Source organism: Diabrotica virgifera, chromosome 3 (assembly GCF_917563875.1).
Source record: "Diabrotica virgifera virgifera chromosome 3, PGI_DIABVI_V3a".
Classification (NCBI taxonomy): Eukaryota; Metazoa; Arthropoda; class Insecta; order Coleoptera; family Chrysomelidae; genus Diabrotica; species Diabrotica virgifera.
The window spans coordinates 178,159,883-178,179,539 of NC_065445.1; the positions used below are offsets into that span (position 1 = coordinate 178,159,883).

At 30.8% G+C, this 19,657-nt stretch overlaps 1 protein-coding gene across 3 annotated transcripts in view; it reads right to left on the reverse strand.

Annotated features, from left to right (window-relative positions):
* The window catches only part of LOC126882227 (uncharacterized), a 143,759-nt gene that overhangs the window by 123,342 nt on the left and 760 nt on the right, over positions 1-19,657 (reverse strand). The gene's annotated exons all lie outside the window — the stretch shown is intronic.

The window sequence follows — 19,657 nt, forward strand, 5'->3', positions numbered from 1 at the left end:
TATAATATTTTTGTTTGCTTGTTATGTTAAAAATATCTATTTCTAACAATTTTAAAACTATGTAATTGGTTCCCACCAAAGCCATAAATTTCACAAAAAAATTAAAAATGAAATTAAAAAAAATCCTACGCATTACTACAATCTTCTTCGAGGCACTTACAAGTGGAAAGTTATGTTGCAAGATTTTTCATTAAGTTATCACGGAAAATGATAAAAAGTTGGATTTTTTCTAACGGCGCGACTGCTCCCGGGTTAAAAGTGGCCCCATTTCAAATTCTGCGGGGGGGAGGCCGACGGAGTTTGTTACGCCACTGCCAGAAGGGGTTACTGCGAACTTAATGAAGTTATACCGTGATAGAAAAGTGTATTTAAATATAAATGGAGTGATAGGTACGCCCAAATTAACATCAATTGGATTGCCTCAAGGAAGTAATTTAAGTCCATTATTGTTTATGCTGTACACTGCTGATGTTACTAGTTCTATTACCGAATAAACTAGAATACTTCAGTACGCAGACGACTTTTGCATTTATACGGAAAAGAAGTCGATCGAAGCTTCAATCAATGCATTAGAAAACGCCACAGAAAGAATTGCCGAATGGTCACAAAGAAATGGATTCAGCATATCTCAAGATAAATCAGTCATGTATTCATTTACGAGAAGACGTTATCAGCCACCAAACCAAATTAATATAGGACCTTTCACATTCCCATATAAAACATTAGTTAAATACCTTGGCATAATTTTAAATCAAAAGCTCTCTTGGAAAGAATTCATCATTTGTCAAAAAAATGTGAAAACGCAATAAATGTACTAAGAGCTTTTAGCCACACAAAGTGGGGAGCCGATCCAAATATATCACTAATCTTCTATAGAGCACTAATATGTTCAGTGATTGACTATGGTTGTATTTTATATGGAAATGCAAATTTAACAAAATTGGAGATATTGGAAAAAATAAAAAAAAGTGTTTACGACTTTGTTTTGGATGTATACAAAGCACACCAACACATATTTTAGAAATCGAAGCAGCAGAGCCTCCTTTGCATCTTAGACGGCAATTTTTGTGTGATGTTTTTATATCAAAACTCCTAGCACAGAAAAGATCTGAGAAAATACAAAACCTCAATTCAAAAATAGATAGTCCCTTCTGGCGACGTAAAATTCATCCCAAAGTAATAAGCAGTTATCAGCTACTAATCCAATTTAGTAGCGAGGTTTACAGAAATGACATCCTTCCCTTTTATAATTGTGATTATAACCTATTAGAACTACAAATTCCTTATTATTATCTTAATATTGAACCACATGTTAATCAATTTAACATAAATACGTTTGTTGAGCAAACAATTCTGAAAAGATGGCCGGAGTCCGATTGTATTTATACAGATGGATCCAAATTCGCTGAGTCTACTGGATGCGCCTTTTAGCATTCAAATGAAAATCTATCCAAAAAATTTAAACTTTCAAATCAAATGTCTAGTTATACTGCTGAGCTCATCGCAATTCTTCAAGCTTTGAGGTATATTAATATCCATCACAAGAATAAGTTTATTATATTAACAGATAGCAAAAGTTCGGTAGACACAATAGTACAAACTAAATTATCAAGCACTTCATCAGTAGTAATTATAAAAATTTTAGAAACAATCCAGTTACTTACGAATACAGGTAAACAAATTTCTTTGGTTTGGATTAAGGCTCATTATGGAATTAACGGAAATGAAATAGTGGATAGACTTGCCACAGGGGAAACGATAGAAGAACCATTAATGCCAGTCACTGATCTACGACAATGGTTTAAGAAAAAACAAATGGAGCAATGGCAACTGGAATATGATATCTCTCTTAAAGGTATACGATTTCATGATATCCAACCAAAAATTTATAGAAAACCGTGGTTTAACGACATTACAAATCGGTACTTCATTAAAACCTTAAATAGAGCAAGGAACAAACATGGTTTATATCCAGTCCATAAAAATAAACTAGGGTTGGCTACTTCTCAAAACTGCACTTGCGGGGAGTTGGGTACATTAGAGCATGTGATTTTCGATTGCTCAAACTTCCAGATGCTGAATCAACAGTTATTATAAGAATCTACAAACAGTAGGAATTACTCTCCCCACCAATTTAAATTCCATTTTATGTACACGAAATATAAATTTGTATAAAATTGTTTATAACCACTTAAAAAATATGAAAATTGATATTTAAAATAAGATATAAAAAAAACAAAAAAAAAGAAAAAAAAATAAAAAAAAGAAATAAATATTAAAAAACAATAAAAAAAAACAAAATAAAAAAAAAGCAAAAAAAACAAAAAAAAAATCACAAAGAAGGCCTAAACCTCCGAGGTTGAATCGGGTTTAGGTCTTAGCGCTGAAAAAAAAAAGATTTTAATATCAATTAGTGGTTTAGTATAAGTATTTAGTAATAGTGTTTAATATTAGTATGTATTTTTAATGTAATGCATGTAATATATGTTTGTAATTATTAAAATATAATGTATATCAGTTAAAATTAGGAAATTGTGTCTATGAAAATAAAAAAAAATTGAGCTGGCCAATTGGTTCAAACCAAGGTCATACATCTAAACACACACACACACTATTAAGTTAAATACTTAATATACTAGTTCTTACTTCACATGCCCCCCAAGATACGTTACTGTCTATTCTGTCTATACATCACATTTGGCATAATATGGCATGTGCGTGTAGTACAATTACCATTTTTATCGGTACCGCGCATGATGTGACATTTTAACCAATTTTGCTACAGCACAGTTGAAAAATTGCGTACATGCAGCTGAGGATATGTGACATAGTCAGTAGTGTAGGAAACAGAGGTTGAACCTTGCAAAATGGACACAAGTCCGGTTTTATTTTTTTCTGGTAGATCAAGGGGTGCTTATTATAAGACTAACTTTTTCTGAAAAAATTTCGCCCCGGAACCCCCTTTTTCACCCCTTTAAAGGGAGTAATTTGTGGTTTTTGCGGAACGTAGCCCTTCCTGTACCTTTTACAAAAAATTTTTTTTATAGAAATATGAAGAGGACTATATTTTCTATAATTTATTTCCCAACAACATATGTCTATCATCCACCGTTTAGCGGGGGTGGCGCCCCAAAGTTGACAAGTTTTTAAAAAAGATGTTTTTAAAAAAAATATATTTTTCCCTAACTGTAACGGAAATTAAGAAAAAGTCCTGCTACAATTTTTCACAAATAAGTGACTGATTTTTTGGTATAGGTTTCACTTAAGGGTAGTTGCCCTATTTTTAATTACAGGGTGTTACATTTTAAAAAACCCCTTTTTATACCATCTGAACCGTTTATGCTAGAATAAAAAGACTTTCAGCGATTACCCATGTACTGGTGCTATTTACAAATTTATATAATGCACCCCCATTTTTTCCCCGGAACAACCCCCAAAAAAAGAAGAATTAATAAATAAAGTGATTCTCTTGGAACCCTTCACACACAATGCCCTTTATTAATATGCTTCATATATCATTTTGTGCATGTTATTATTACCCATGCATGGACACCAAAAGCGATTTCCTAGTGCAACCCCTGTAGCCAAAAAAAATAAATAAAATGGGGGTTGAAATTTTTTTTTTGTTTTTTGCTTTTTGATCCATATGGGCATATGCTTCATCAATTCTGCTTTTCAAAAATATATATGGTTATTGCAACATTCCTGCGGAAACCACCCCTATCCTTGAAAATTTACTGCAGAAACTACCCCTATCCCTTGGCGAGCATGTTTTTACGATTTTCTCATTACCTATGCATTATTTTTAAACAAAACTTGTACAAGGTTAAAGACCACTATTAACTCTAAAAATTAGGTCCTATTCATTTTTTTTCGTATAAGCAACCGATACGGCACAGTGGCGCCGTAAACCTCGTGATATGCTTTGGCGGGCTCCAGTTTTTGGTTTTTATCTCGTTACTTGTTTGTTTTATTGATAAAGTACTTATGTAAAATAAAACAACACAGTGTAAGCTACAAATTATGACCTATACACATTTTACATTCTTTGCCCCCCAAAGCCACAGTGGTGGCCCAAAATCAATTTTTGCATATTTTCGCCACCTACACGCATTTTATTTCATTAATGCTACCTTAATAGCACAATATTCACCCTTAAGTGGTCGCTAAGCAGTGGCGGATCCAGGGAGGGGTGATGGGGGGCGATCACCCCTCCCCCTCTCACACCAAAAGTGATATTATATTTAAAGATTATAAAAATATTCATTTATTTTTAAAGAAATTTAGTCAATTGGCACCCCCCTTAACGATGCTGGATCCGCCACTGTCGCTAAAACATAAAAAGTACGCCATCATTATAAAAATAATAATATAAGTATTTCTGTAAAAATAAATGAATATTTTTATAATCTTTAAATATAATATCACTTTTGGTTTGAGGGGGGTGATCGCCCCAATCACCCCTCCCTGGATTCGCCACTGCTTAGCGACCACTTAAGGGTGAATATTGTGCTATTAAGGTAGCATTAATGAAATAAAATGCGTGTAGGTGGCGAAAATATGCAAAAATTCATTTTGGGCCACCACTGTGGCTTTGGGGGGCAAAGAATGTAAAATGTGTATAGGTCATAATTTGTAGCTTACACTGTGTTGTTTTATTTTACATAAGTACTTTATCAATAAAGCAAACAAGTGACGAAATAAAAAACAAAAACTGGAGCCCGCCAAAGCATATCACGAAGTTTACGGCGCCACTGTGCCGTAACGGTTGCTTATACGAAAAAAATGAATAGAACCTAATTTTTAGAGTAAATAGTGGTATTTAATCTTGTATAAGTTTTGTTTAAAAATAATGCATAAGTAATGAGGAAATCGTAAAAACATGCTCGCCAAGGGATAGGGGTAGTTTTTGCAGTATATTTTTAAGGATAGGGGTGGTTTCCGCAGGAATGTTGCAATAGCCATATATATTTTTGAAAAGCACTATTGATGAAGCATATGCCCGTATGGATCAAAAAGCAAAAAACAAAAAAAAAGTTTCAACCCCCATTTTATTTATTTATTTTTGGCTACAGGGGTTGCACTAGGAAATCGCTTTTGGTGTCCATGCATGGGTAATAATAACGTGCACAAAATGATATATGAAGCATATTAATAAAGGGCATTGTGTGTGAAGGATTTCAAGAAAATCACTTTATTTATTAATTCTTCTTTTTTTTTGGGGGTGGTTCCGAGGAAAAAATGGGGGTAAATTATACCAATTTGTAAATAGCACCAGTACGTGGGTAATTGCTGAAAGTCTTTTTACTCTAGCATAAACGGTTCAGATGGTATAAAAAGGGGTTTTTTTAAAATGTAACACCCTATAATTAAAAATAGGCCAATTACCCTTAAGTGAAACCTATACCAAAAAATCAGTCACTTATTTGTGAAAAATTGTAGCAGGACTTTTTCTTAATTTCCGTTACAGTTAGGGAAAAATATATTTTTTTTAAAAACATCTTTTTTAAAAACTTGTCAACTTTGGGGCGCCACCCCCGCTAAACGGTGGATGATAGACATATGCTGTCGGGAAATAAATCATAGAAAATATAGTCCTCTTCATATTTCTATAAAAAATGTTTTTTGTAAAAGGTACAGGAAGGGCTACGTTCCGCAAAAACCACAAATTACCCCCTTTAAAGGGGTGAAAAAGGGGGTTCCGGGGCGAAATTTTTGCAGAAAAAGTTAGTCTTATAATAAGCACCCCTTGATCTATCAGAAAAAAAAATAAAACCGGACTTGTGTCCATTTTGCAAGGTTCAACCTCTGTTTCCTACACTACAAGGTGTTAGCAAAAATGCAAGATTTGAAAGAAATTCTAAATTAATGTTACCTTACCCAAAAAAAAAAGTTATTACTGAGTAACCTTATATAGCGTTGGTTTTGTGTATGCAAACCCTCAATTATCTCGGAAAGGGCTTTCACGATTTTTATAGATTTTGGTGGGTAAGGGTTTTCTAATGCAGCCGATATTATAGTGCTAATTACATTGTTGTCAGATTTTCCGTTTTTCTGGAAATCTAATGAACTTTCTTATTTCAAATAGAACACCCTGTATATTTTTTTGCGTTTTGGAGTCCTTAGGAAATACTGATTATTTTTCATGTTATATTCCCTATAAAAGTACCTAAATGCCATAATTTCGGAGTTATTGCTACATTTATTAAAAAAAAAAGTTTTAAACAAATTATAAATAATTAAACTTTTATAAAAAAGAATTTTTTTATAATACTTTAAAACCTTTTTATTATTTATAGGCAAGAATATAAAATAATTTAACGATAAACGATTTAACGATAACATGCTTAAAATTCCAAAAATTACACTCTAATAAAAAATAACTTTTATAATATCACGGTTTTGTTATTGTACATATAGGACACAACATGTTTGGAAAGAATAATTAACTTATAAGATATGATTTTCTAGTAGGTGTATTAACTGTTATTTATAATTATGATTCCAAAAATTACACTAGTATAAAATAGTATTTTTTATAATACCACGGTTGTTTAAAATGGTATATATAATTTTAAGTATATAAACTTTTAATTATTTATTAAAAAAATTAAAAAAAGATACGCAACAGCTGGGTTCCAACTGGGAACCTCTCGATCTGCAGTCTAATGCCACTGAGGCAACATCAATTTGTAGATATCGATTTATTAACGTACTTTAAAATATCATTGCATTAGTCACATTTTTAAAATAGTTTGAAATAAAAAAAATCGATTTATCCATACAGTGTGATTGGTCAGTGGGGTAAAGCTTTGTAAATCCGTTATAAGTAATAGATAGTAATAAAAGTTAATAACAAAAATTGTAGCCAACTTTGATTACAGATTGATAATCAGCAATCGTAAATTGTAAGTTTTAGACAATTATTCAGTCATGGCTTACTTAAAATTTGGAAAGATTTAGACCCCTAATTTTGCTCTGAAAAATGATATTATCTCGAAAATTAATAAATTTACGCATAGGGAATGTTATACAAAAATTATAGTATGGTAATGGTACTTTTCGATAATTATATAAAATACAGGGTGTTCTATTTAAAATTACTGAGAAAATAATGTACTTGCGTTTTGACTCACCCTGTATTCAATATAAAGAAAATTAGCAAAACAACCATTTTCGAAAATTTTGACAATAAATAAAAAGTATGACGTCAATAAACCATTGACCTTGTGCTTGCTTTTATTTATACAGGTAGTTAAACTTGTTACGATTTTCATATAAAATTGGTTATAACTTTGTAAATACCCCGTATAACATACCAAACCTTTATATTTTTGTAATCGAAAAGTTACGAAGATTTCGAATATAAAATAAAATACAGGGTGTTCTATTTAAAAAAACATAAGTTTGGTCTGCCACTATGTTATCGAACATTCTAACTAATTTTGTAGCTCAAAGTTCGCTACAATTTTTGTTATTAAGTTTTATCGCTATACATTACTATAACGGATCTACGGAAATTCACCCCACTAATTATTAATCACCCTGTATAATAGCAGTAAACTATTGCATTGTTAGCTAGTTCTAAGCTATCCTGAAAATTTCAGGTGTCTATGGTAGCCTAGAAATATTTTTAAAATGGATTATAAAATTTGCGGAGTCCGTGACACCAACCAAGCCAAGTATATAAAAAGGTTTTAAAATCAATTTTTTCGGCCCGGGTAAACATTATTTTAGGTTGTTTGGATCATTGGAAACAAAAAACATCTTTTGTAATTCTTCTCTAAAATTAATCGTTTCCGAGTTATTAACAATTTAAAACTGAAAAAAAATCGAATAATGACGATTTTCAAGGTTCAAAAACATAAATAAAAAATATTATTTTTGAAACTGCGAAGTACTCAAATTCAAGCTCAAGCCTTATTTTATCAGCTACTGATAAGTAATTTGAGCTTGTTTCATTCTAAAACAATGTTTTTAGTTGTTAATGCAGCCCGATCGCCCGTCCTCTCCTATGTACTTCATTAACAATTAAAAAGCAATGTTTTAGAATAAAACGTGCCAAAAAATCTTACGGCAAGCTATTAGAAGAAGAGTTGAGCTTGAATTTAGGTACTTCGTAATTTCAATAATTGAATTTTTTCTTGTGTTTCTGAACGTTAAAAATCGTCATTCTTCGATTTTTTTTTTTTCAGTTTTAAATTGTTTATTACTCGAAAACGATTAACTTTAGAGAAAAATTACAAAAGACCTTTTTTGTTCCCAATGATCCAAAGAACGTAAAATAATGTCTACCCGGGCCGAAAAAATTGAGTTTTTATAATTTGCTTAAATCTTTTTTTTTTAATAAATGTAGCAATAACTCTGAAAATATTTAGGTATAGGTAGGGTTACCATAATTTATTAAGGCCAAATCCGGACAGGGGTAGTCCAAGGAAAAAACATATCCTTGTCCTTGCCTTTTGACACCCCCAAAGTTAGTATTGGTATTATCAGCACAAAGGCAAACTACTTTTGAATCAATAGAGTACTTTTTAATACATTTTAAAACATGTTCTACTAAAAGATCAGATGTTTTACCCGGAAGTTCATCAAAAAATAAAAGTTTCACGTTGACACCTTCATTTTCATTAAAACCGAACATAACCGAACCATAACGAACACATACCGGAATCAGTTTGATTTCGTTTCTGTTTGAACTATCAATTGTAACCGTAATAAAATTTGCATCTTTGAGATCTTCGAGTAATTTGTTAAATATGTTTTTTTTTAAATATTTTTTTTAGTAAAGAAAAAATCCGGACATTTCTCATATCCGGACGCCAATCCGGACATGTCTTTCAAATCCGGACTGTCCGGACGAAATCCGGACGTATGGTAACCCTAGGTATAGGGAATATAACATGAAAAATAATCAGTATTTCTTAAGGACTTCAAAACGCAAAAAAGATACAGGGTATTCTATTTGAAATAAGAAAGTTCTCTGTATATCTTACATCCTGCTCTAAATTATAACAATTCAAAATATTAAAAATTTACAGGAGAGCCAAAGAAAATATTTGCTTTGATAATCCTAATATTTTTTTTAGTTAGTATACATTCAATTTTTGTATCAATATTTTACCTGTTTAGCCCGATCAAAGAACAATCTGACCCAAAAAAAATAAAGGATGGATGAAAATTTGGGAATAGGTAGTTGAAATTGTCTATTATTATATAAGAAAAAGTTTACAATTCTACATCCCCCCCATTTTACAGAAATTGTGAAATACGAGGCGAAAAATGTTTTCTCGAGGGTGAAAAAATACACATTTAAAATAAGTCCGGAATTGGATAAAATGACTAATTCTAAGCAACTTCTGTTCTATAGAGTTTTTTAACTAAGTCAATTATTTTCGAGTTATTTGTGAGTGACTAGTTCTTTTTTAACAAAAAAGAAAACATGTTTTTGGACGGTTTTTCACAAATAACACAAAAAGTAAGTATTTCATCGAAAAAAATATTCTTAGCAAAAATATAGCTTATAAAAAAGTGAAAAAAAAAATGGTGTACGCATGAGGGCTGTAAGTAGACCCAGCAGAAGCAGAGTTGTAGCTAATGAAAAGTAGGTTCTTCTTTGTCAAATTCCAAATCGAATATTTCAATGTGAAATAACCAAAAAAACCGAGCACTTTTCGGGGAAAATTCATTACAACTTTTTTAAAGAGTTTAAAAAAAGGTTTATATCAAATATATTTAAATATATAAAAAAACAAATAATATATATGAAATATATACAGGGTGAGTCACCACTAACGGGGCGGAAGATTACAGCGAAACGGTAAAAGATTTGAAAAAAATTTAAATTGAATAGTTTGTAAGTTGATAAAAGCTACATTTTAAAATTATTTTGAAATATACAGGGTGTCCCAATAAATAGCGGCGTATCAAAGTTATATTTTTTCTTATGGAACACCCTGTATTTTATTGCATTTTTTAATTGTCCGCAAAAAATAAGGTATAGTTTCATAAGGCTTCCCTATACCTATGTACAGAGTGTTCTGAGTTATGTTGACTTTTCTTAAAATGTAAAGTTTTAAAAGAAGGCTTATTCTCAAGATATTTAAGAAATTATAAAAATATTACTTTTACATCTAAATAGTTGGATATTGGTATAATGTATTCCATGATTAATTATTACACATTTGTCTACAGGGTGTTCAAAATTTATAGTTTCATTAGTGGGGTATTCAATGTGTTATATGATGCGTATTTTAAATGGCACACCATGTATATTAATAAATAATTATACTTAACAAATTTACCTCTTTCGAATGGTATATGGATGTCCTATACCTAGGTCTCATAGTTTTTGCGTAATTTACAATTATTTAAATTCTTACTCTGTAAATCGATTTTAAAACAAAAGATGAAGTTAATTAATATCATTGTATGACATTGTCATTTTATGACAATACGGTCTGGTAATTATCTTATAATTAATGCATTCCATGATTGATTATTACACATTTCCATAAACACAGGTTCCTGGGTTAGGAAGTGCAGCATTTACAATATTTTTAATATAACCTTATTTAAAAAAAAATCATCTTGGTCAATCCTTGTGACCTAGGTGGCCAAATATATGGACCGAATCTATCCATTTATTTCTAAATTTTATGCTGAGGTTGTTCTTAACATCACGTCAAAAATAAGCAGGAGCTCCGTCCAATTGGAGCCACATGTTTGTTCGCACGCTAAGTGGAAGGTTTTAAGAAGGATTCAAAAAACTTGTTTTAAGAAATTTAAAAAATATGCTCCATTCAGATTTTCGTCAAAAAAATATGGGTCGATAACGTACTGGATCAGAATACTGCCCCAAACATTAACACTTCATCGGTGTTGGCGATCAACAGTAAAATGTTTGTTTACTGTATCATAATAAAATGAAAGTTATGTCTATTAACTAGACGATTATTATTAAAAGTAGGTAGATTCGTCTGTACACAATACATTCTTAAAAAAATCAGGATCTTCTCCAAATTCTAAAGTCTATAAACGAAAAGTTAAACGTTCCTCTTCTGTCTAATGCTGGTGTAGTTGAGTTTTATACGGATGATAGTGGTTTTTCATATGTATTCTACATACACTTGTTTGACTGATCTCCAATTGACTCGACATTTTTCACGTAGGTACTAGTATTTGGGTTTTCCGTAAGAGAAAGCAGGACATCAAGTTCGTTGACGTCATCAAAATTACATGGTTTAGTTTTATTTAACTTTTCCTACCTATGCAACATTACCAGTAGCACGGAATCTATCGAGAAATTTCTCAAAAACGTCCTTTTTTGGGTGTCTTCTATCAGGATACTTTTAAGCGTAAACTTTAGAAGCTAAGAGAAAATTTTAAAAATATTCCCCAATGCAAAGTAGCATGTCTACTCTTTCATAGATAGTGTGATTAATTATTTTTAGGAACAATTAAATTTGAATGTAATTGGCTCTTCCAAAGCCATTTTTAAGTAAAAAAAAAATTGAATATCATACACGGATGTTTATAGTTTTGATAATTACCAGACCGCACTGACAATGTCATACAATGACATTAATAATCTTTTGTTTTAAAATCGATTTACAGATTAAGAATTTAAATATTGTAAATTACGCAAAAACTATGACACCTAGATATAGGACATTCATATACCATTCGAAAGAGGTAAATTTGGTTAGTATAATTATTTATTAATATACATGGTGTTCCATTTAAAATAAGCATCATATGACACATTGAATACTCCAATAATGAAACTGTAAATTTTGAACACCCTGTAGACAAATGTGTAATAATTAATCATGGGATACATTCAACCAATATCCAACTATTTAGATGTAAAAGTAATGTTTTTATAATTTCTTAAATAACTTGAGAATAAGCCTTCTTTTAAAACTTTACATTTTAAGAAAAGTCAACATAACTCAGAACACTCTGTACATAGGTATAGGGAAGCCTTATGAAACTATACCTTATTTTTTGCGGACAATTAAAAAATGCAATAAAATACAGGGTGTTTCATAAGAAAAAATATAACTTTGATACGCCGCCATTTATTGGGACACCCTGTATATTTCAAAATAATTTTAAAATGTAGCTTTTATCAACTTACAAACTATTCAATTTAAAAATTTTTCAAATCTTCTACCGTTTCGCTGTAATCTTTCATAAGTCAGTTATGCTCAAAATATTGTGGGTCCCTTTTATTCTTTGGTAAAAAGAATCGCGACAATCATCCCCTAATTAGCATACCAAGTAAATTTAATTGTTACCACTTCACAAATTACTTTGCTTATGTATTCTTTATATTATGATCTGTAAGTTTCATCGGTTCAAGGGATTATTTTTCAAAAGGCTGTAGTTAAAATGGCTTGAATGAGTAACTTATCACGAGTTTAGGCAAATTTTGAACAGCCATAGCATAACCAATTTTTGTCTAACAAGAAAACAAAAAATCGTAAATATTCAGAAAAGCAAAACATACATCAAAATCTTTAAAAAATAAGCCACAATTTTACTAAAAAATGAATTTATTAACGTTTCATATTTTTTCAGGAACGCAACTCATAAATATTGGCGTTATCATTTTAAAGTCTTCTACTTTAAAATGTATAATATACGTCTGAATTGCCAATATAAATGAGTCAAGTAAAAAAATTCTTCTAATAATTTATTTAATCTAGCAACAACATGTTTGTTTTATTTTAATAGTATTTTGTATTTTGACAACGAAACCCGATTTGGGCTTCGAAACGTTAATAAATTCATTTTTTAGTAAAATTGTGGCTTATTTCCCATAAAAAATACGTAATTATAAAAATGCCACAAGGAAATAGCTTCAGAACAACATCTTTAAAAAAGTTAGATTTTTGGGATTAGGGCAGACCGGGGTTGGTTGTTACATTGCCAGGTTGTTACACACTATTTTATTACTTACGAATAGTGGTTGACTCCATAACAAGTCTAAAGAATTTCGCGCATGTCTGTTACCTATAATATATCCAAACAACACAGCGCCAGTCCATCGTATAATCCCGTAGAGTGTGGTTATGTGTTTTCATGCCTCCGAATAAAATTTAATGTGCCGAAGTAAGTATTAATATCTTTGGTATGGTAATACATAATGATATTAAATATTCTTGTGGCGTGTAAATGCATCAGTATATTATGTTTCTTTTTTACTATATAGTTGCTCAATAAATATAGTTTTGTTAAAGTTATTCAGCATTTTTTACAAACCATGGTTTTGGGGTTGGTTGTAACAACCAGCCCATAACGGGGTTGGTTGTTACGTTTGTCGTCAGCATATATTTTACACTTTTTGTCTAACTCAATAGTGTTTAAGTTTTATTTCAGTTCTTTAATAAGTAAAAGAAGTGTTAAACTTTTGTTTGATTTATTTAAAATACATTTCTTAAAAATAGTTTTTGTTATATTATTCTTTTAGCCAAATCTGTAACAACCAACCCCGGTCTCCCCTACTAATAATTTTTAAGTTACAAAATTAAAAAAATGGTTTACTTTAAAACCAATTTTTTTCAAAAATTTGGAAAACTTTCAAAAATGGAATTTGAACCAATGAAACTTATAGACCATAGAGGCAATACATAAGTAGAGTAACTTGTGAAGTAACAATCAATTTTATTTGGGAAGCTAATTAGGGGGTGATTTTTGTGATTTTTTTGCCAAAAAATAAAAGGAACCAACAATATTTTGAGTGTAACTCCCTTACTTTTAACGTTAGAAGTTTTTTTTTAACAAAAATAAACCTTTTTTTAAACAAAAATAAATCTTTAAAAAAGTTATAATGAGTTTTCCCCGAAAAGTGCTCTGTTTTTTGGTTATTTCACGTTGAAATATTCGAATTGGAATTTGACGAATAAGGACCTACTTTTCTTTAGCTACAACTCGTTTTTTACTGAGTCTAGAGGCTTCATGCATACACCATTTTTTTCATTTTTTTATAAGCTATATTTTTGCTAAGAATATTTCTTTCGCTAAAATACTTACTTTTTGAGTTACTTATTTGTGAAAAACCATTAAAAAACATTTTTTTTTTTGTTAAAAATGAACATATTCACTCAGATAACTCGAAAAGTATTGACTTAGTGAAAAAAACTCTATTGAACAAAAGTTGCTTAGAATTAGTCATTTTATCCAATTTCGGACTTATTTTGAACATATATTTTTTTCACTACCAAGAAAATATTCACCCCCGAGAAAATATTTTTCACCCCGTATTTCCAAATTTTTGTAAAATGGAGGGGAAGTATTATTGTAAACTCTTTATTATACGGGTGATTCCTATATAAGAGGTATCAAGTACAGAGAGGATACAGCCAAGGAAAAAAGTTGCCGTTTTGACCAGTGGTGTCATGGTATGGGAACGCGTGGGAACGCCGTTCCCACACTGGTTAAGAAAAGAAAAAAAAATAAATAGAGAATTTAGCTTTTGTAAACAAAAATTAGCAGTGCGTTCCGGCACTGCTAATTTTGCCATGACACCACTGGTTTTGACATTAAAACCTTATATTACGATTTTTGTCCTACTTAACTATCTTTTCACACAAGGGCAAGTCAATTTATGCATGTTTTATTACTTTTTACAAAGCCAGGGTAAATATATTGGGCAGGGTAGAGACATCAAGATCAGGGTAGATACTTATTTGGCCAGGGGAGAGAATTTGTGACAGTAAAAGTAACAAAATTAGTAATATCAACTTTAATTAAACATGGTATTTAACATAGAATCAGACTATCATTTTTACCAATCACATTAAACATTAATCAGATTTATTTCAGCCAAATTCTTTGTATTTGAGTCCTTTATTTTTACAAGCTAAACATTCTCAGGAAAAGCACTGTTCGTTATACCTATTGCAACAAATTATATTTTTTATTTATTTATTTATTGCTAATTTACAAACTACTTCAATAAAGTAATAAGTAAATATGATGTATGTTCTTGGCTTGTGGCAGGTGTCGTCCATTGACGACTCTCTGGAATTTACCTAGCAGCTAGGTCTTCTGGCCAAAGTCTTTTGAGGCGTCTGTCAATTATATAGTGGAGGGTTGAATAATTCGTCTATGAGATGATTTGGATGGTCTACGCTGCGATTCATGTATCTTCTGGAGTGGTCAGCAATCACATCATTGATGAAGGGACAAATTATATGAAGCAGATTTTGATGCTTTGTACAGAGATAATCTTAGCTTGAAATAAAGCTGTGAGCATCAGATCCATCTTGGCGTGTGTAACATACAAACAAGTGTCACATTTGTCGCAATTCGGTTATACTATCCAAAATGGCTTAAGGCGACAGAAGATGATATTTTGCAGGTCTTCATGAAAGGATGAAAGATATGAGGAGATTTCTTAGAGTATCCACAAGAACTTTCTTTTGTTTGTTATCTCCTTTCTTCGTCACATAATCTTTTTTGCCGGCACATAACCTCGTATTCAAGTCATCTTGGAGAAAATTTATAATTTCTTTCTTCATTAGTTCATAACGGGCTTTGGCGTTCCATTTATTTTCCAGTAATTGTTCGTATCCAATTTTTCTTAAAGGTTTCATATTTTTTCGTTCTGTAGTATGCCGTATTTTCTCACCAATTTTCCGCTTATCATTCTTTTGAAAATTATTTTTCTTTATTATTTGGAAGAGAGGAATAATTTTCTTTTAATTGTTGGTTGAGCACTTCTGCAAACAATAAATTTTCCTTCACTTTTTCTCTGGAACTTGGAGAATTCGACACCTGTTCTCTTTGCTGTTAGGTGTCAGTTTTTCAGGCTTTCGTAATCTTTGTAGGTAACCATTTTAGTTTTAAGTAAGTTTATGTATGGTCTCATCTTTTTTCTTATTAGTTAAATATCTTGGTCTGATTTAAGTTTGGCAGCTACAACCCTTCTATGAGAATTAAAACTTTGATAATTATTAACATCTGACATCAATGGTGTTGCCAAAAGATTAGTTATATTTTGAAGCGCAAGTCATTGCCTTCGCTCTCTTGCTTTCTTTTTCCATATCTTTTGTGCCTTACATTGCTCTCTAAATGAGTCATTTGATCGACAGTCTTTATAAGTCCTTTCTCCTTGTTATTTAAATATGTTTGCTTTTCTTTTTGCTTTTGCAATTCATATTTTTCTGGATCATTTTTAATCTTTTAATATCATAGTTTCTCTGCTTCACGTTTCTTCTGTAATCTTTCTTCATGTGTTAACTTTTTCCGTGGTGCCATGATCTGTAACAATATAAGACAATAATTTAATAACAATATGAACTGAGAACCACCTTTATTTTTTAGTCTTTAACTATTTACCAGAATTATTTAAATTATGTATTTAAAACAGTAACATTGATGAAAATAAGCTATATCTGACTTAGTTTGCATTAACATTATCTCCCCTGGTCAACAAGTCTCTCCCCTGGCAGTTATTTTGCCAGAGGAGAGACGTTTTCATGATAATTTCTTATGTTCTAATTGACATAAGAAATGTTTCAGTACATTATGTATCACATTTTAACTCTTACATTATTATTAAATTAGAGCAGTAAATGTAAATAAATTAGATGAATAATATAACTTTTGTGACTTACCAGTGGAGAGACACAATCACCTCGAGAAGCCAACACACTCCTGGAACTTGTTGCAACAACTAAAAAATGGCGATTCTCTCATGGCTCGTGTGTTTTGCATTGCTAACTACGCATCGATAGATGATCTTGAGCACTATTTCGAATATATCTGTTTTATATTATGTTTTTAGTAGCTGAATGAAATTTGGCAGGGTAGATACACAAAACAAAGTGGGACAAACTTTAAATTTAAAAATTATTGGAAATAAATAAATATTGTTGAATTTTTTATTAATAATAATTAAATATATTTAATGATGTTCGTGTTTAATATATTTTAGTTTAGCAACTGATATAAAGAAGTAATGTATCATCTTCAAATTAAACTGAAGCCGGCAAGAGGACAGGCCAGGGTAGAGACATTTTTAGACTTTATAAGGAATTTCAGAAAGATATACTTTAATTGGCCTTTAATCATAATGTTATTTAATAAAGTACATTATGGTGATGTGTTTCATAGCAAAAAATAACAACTTCCAGAACAAAATTTCTATTTTAAACTGATTGTCGCGCAAGTTACCTCTTATATAAGAATTACCCATACAGTGCATTCATAAAGTGTGGAAACGGCCTATTATCTCATGACTTAATTAATTTTAGATTTTTTGACGTATATCCCATAATAGTGATAATTTTTTTAAATGGGGATAGGGGTCGTGTGGTAGCTCATTTGAAAGGTGATTTAATTCTCTATTCAGTAATATAAACACTAACATCATTACTTATACAGGGTGGCCAAAAAATCATTTTTGAGTTAAATTAATTGAAGCAAAAAAAGAATGTATGTAATTTATTTAACTCAAAATACATTTTAATAGTGCCAGAAGATATAAAAAAATGTTTATTTCATAAATAAACATTGCTTTTCGCTTAAATTAAATGTCAAACAGCCACCCCTTGCCTCCTAGCAGTTTAAGCAGTTTAAAAGCAATGTTTATTTGCGAAATAAACATTTTTTTTTCTCTTTTCTGATAGCAGTAAAGTGTATTTTGAGTTAAATAAATTACATTTATTGTTCTTTATGCTGCAATTAATTTAATTCAAAAACTTATTTTTTTGGCCACCCTGTGTAAATAATGATGTTAATGTTTATATTACTGAATGTTTATATTATAGAATTAAATAACCTTTGTTATGAGCTACCAAAGGACCATTATTCCCATTTAGAAAATCATCGATGATGTCACTATTATGGGATATAAGTACATCAAAAAATCATAATTTAAATATAAAAATCGACCTGTCAGAGCTTTAACTCTGAAAATAATTAAGTCATGAGATAACAGACCGTTTCCACACTTAATGAATGCACTGTATAATAACAGACAATTTCAACTACCTATTCCCAAATTTTCTTCCTTCTTTTATTTTTTTGGAGGTTTTCGTTAGAGTAGGATAGGAAAAATATTTGTTGAAGAAAATAATTATTACAACCAAAAAACGACATTTTGATTTGAAATACAGTAGAACCTCGATTATCCGTCAGAGCACCAGACCAAGGGTATCACCGATAATTGAAAAGACGGTTAACAGAGCATTAAAAAAATTAAAAATTCATAGTACAACTCTCAAATTTTATTTGTATCGTTTGTTTGACAATATAAGAGGGATTTGTGTTCATACAATATAATCAATTTAAAATATTCTGAAATCTTTGTTTGTTTTACTATTGCTTCACATTTTGCAACTGCTGAATTTCTTAATCGGCATAAGATCATGCAATCTACTTTATTGGCTTCTTCTTGTTGAGAATACCACTCGATGAATTATTGCATATGCGATGCAGCTTCTCTAGATTATTTACGCAAATCTTTGTCAGTTACAATAGGTTTATCAACATAGCTACAGTCAAATTCCAAGTCTGTGTCAGCTTCTGAATCTGTTTGGCCTGCCTTTGTTGCCATTTCCACGATTTCTTTATTTGAGTCGATAGATATCAAACTCGCCCAAGTCCAGTATTGCTCAACATATTATGTATTTCTTAAATTCAGTAAGAAATTTTGATTCTTTTCGTGTATATCAATACTACCTAAGTCCTCGGCTTCTTAAAGAAATTATGCGCAGAAGTTGATAGATTTTATCAATCCAACCTAAGTTACATGCAAGGTTCAAATCATATGCACAGAAAAACCTCATTATCTCAAAAACATTTATTCGTGGCTTAGGCGTTTTTGATATGTATCGACACATTTGTCAGCAATGAATAGCCGTTTGTGTCCTTGTCACAAATCAAATTAATTTTTTTTTACATTAAAATTTTTGCTTATGTAATCAATACAACTTCTGTATGTACCCTGACAGTTAACAGAGGTGACGGTTAATGGAGAGACGGATAATCGAGGTTCCACTGTAATAGTTTTCCACCAAAACTTTGGTTTTCAACTCTTTTTCCCAAAAGTAAAATTAAAACACATTGGTGTTAAATAAATAAATAAATTGGTGTTAAGTAAATAGCTCTTTGAAATACTTTTTTTAAAATGTTTTTCACTGAAAACTTTTTTAATTGTGCCCATCTACTGAGACACTTATAAGGTTGCAATAATATGTTTTTTTTTTTTTAGGAAAAAGGTGATGCATAATGCATTTTGTTAATGAAATAAACACAAAAATGAAATTTTTTGAGTTTAAACTTTTGAACAGCGATATTATAATCAAGGGAAATACAGATCTTTATAATCAAGGAAAATGAATTTAAAGATCCAGATTTTTCCTTATGGAATTATCAACTGAACTATCCTAAAATAGATTTCATTGTCAACAAATCCACTGGGAAGTTACCCACTATACCCTTAACGTCTGGAAGAAGCAGTTAGTTAGGTAAAGATGCTGTTAACCCTCTGGTAGCCACGTCTCGTAAAGTTACATGAGTGGACACACTGTCGCATGTCACAATGCCGCACATATAAAAAAAGGTTTTCGATGTTAAGAATATCAAAAATTTGTTAGAATAACAAAAGAAAAGCGTTATTTTTAACATTTTATTGTATGAC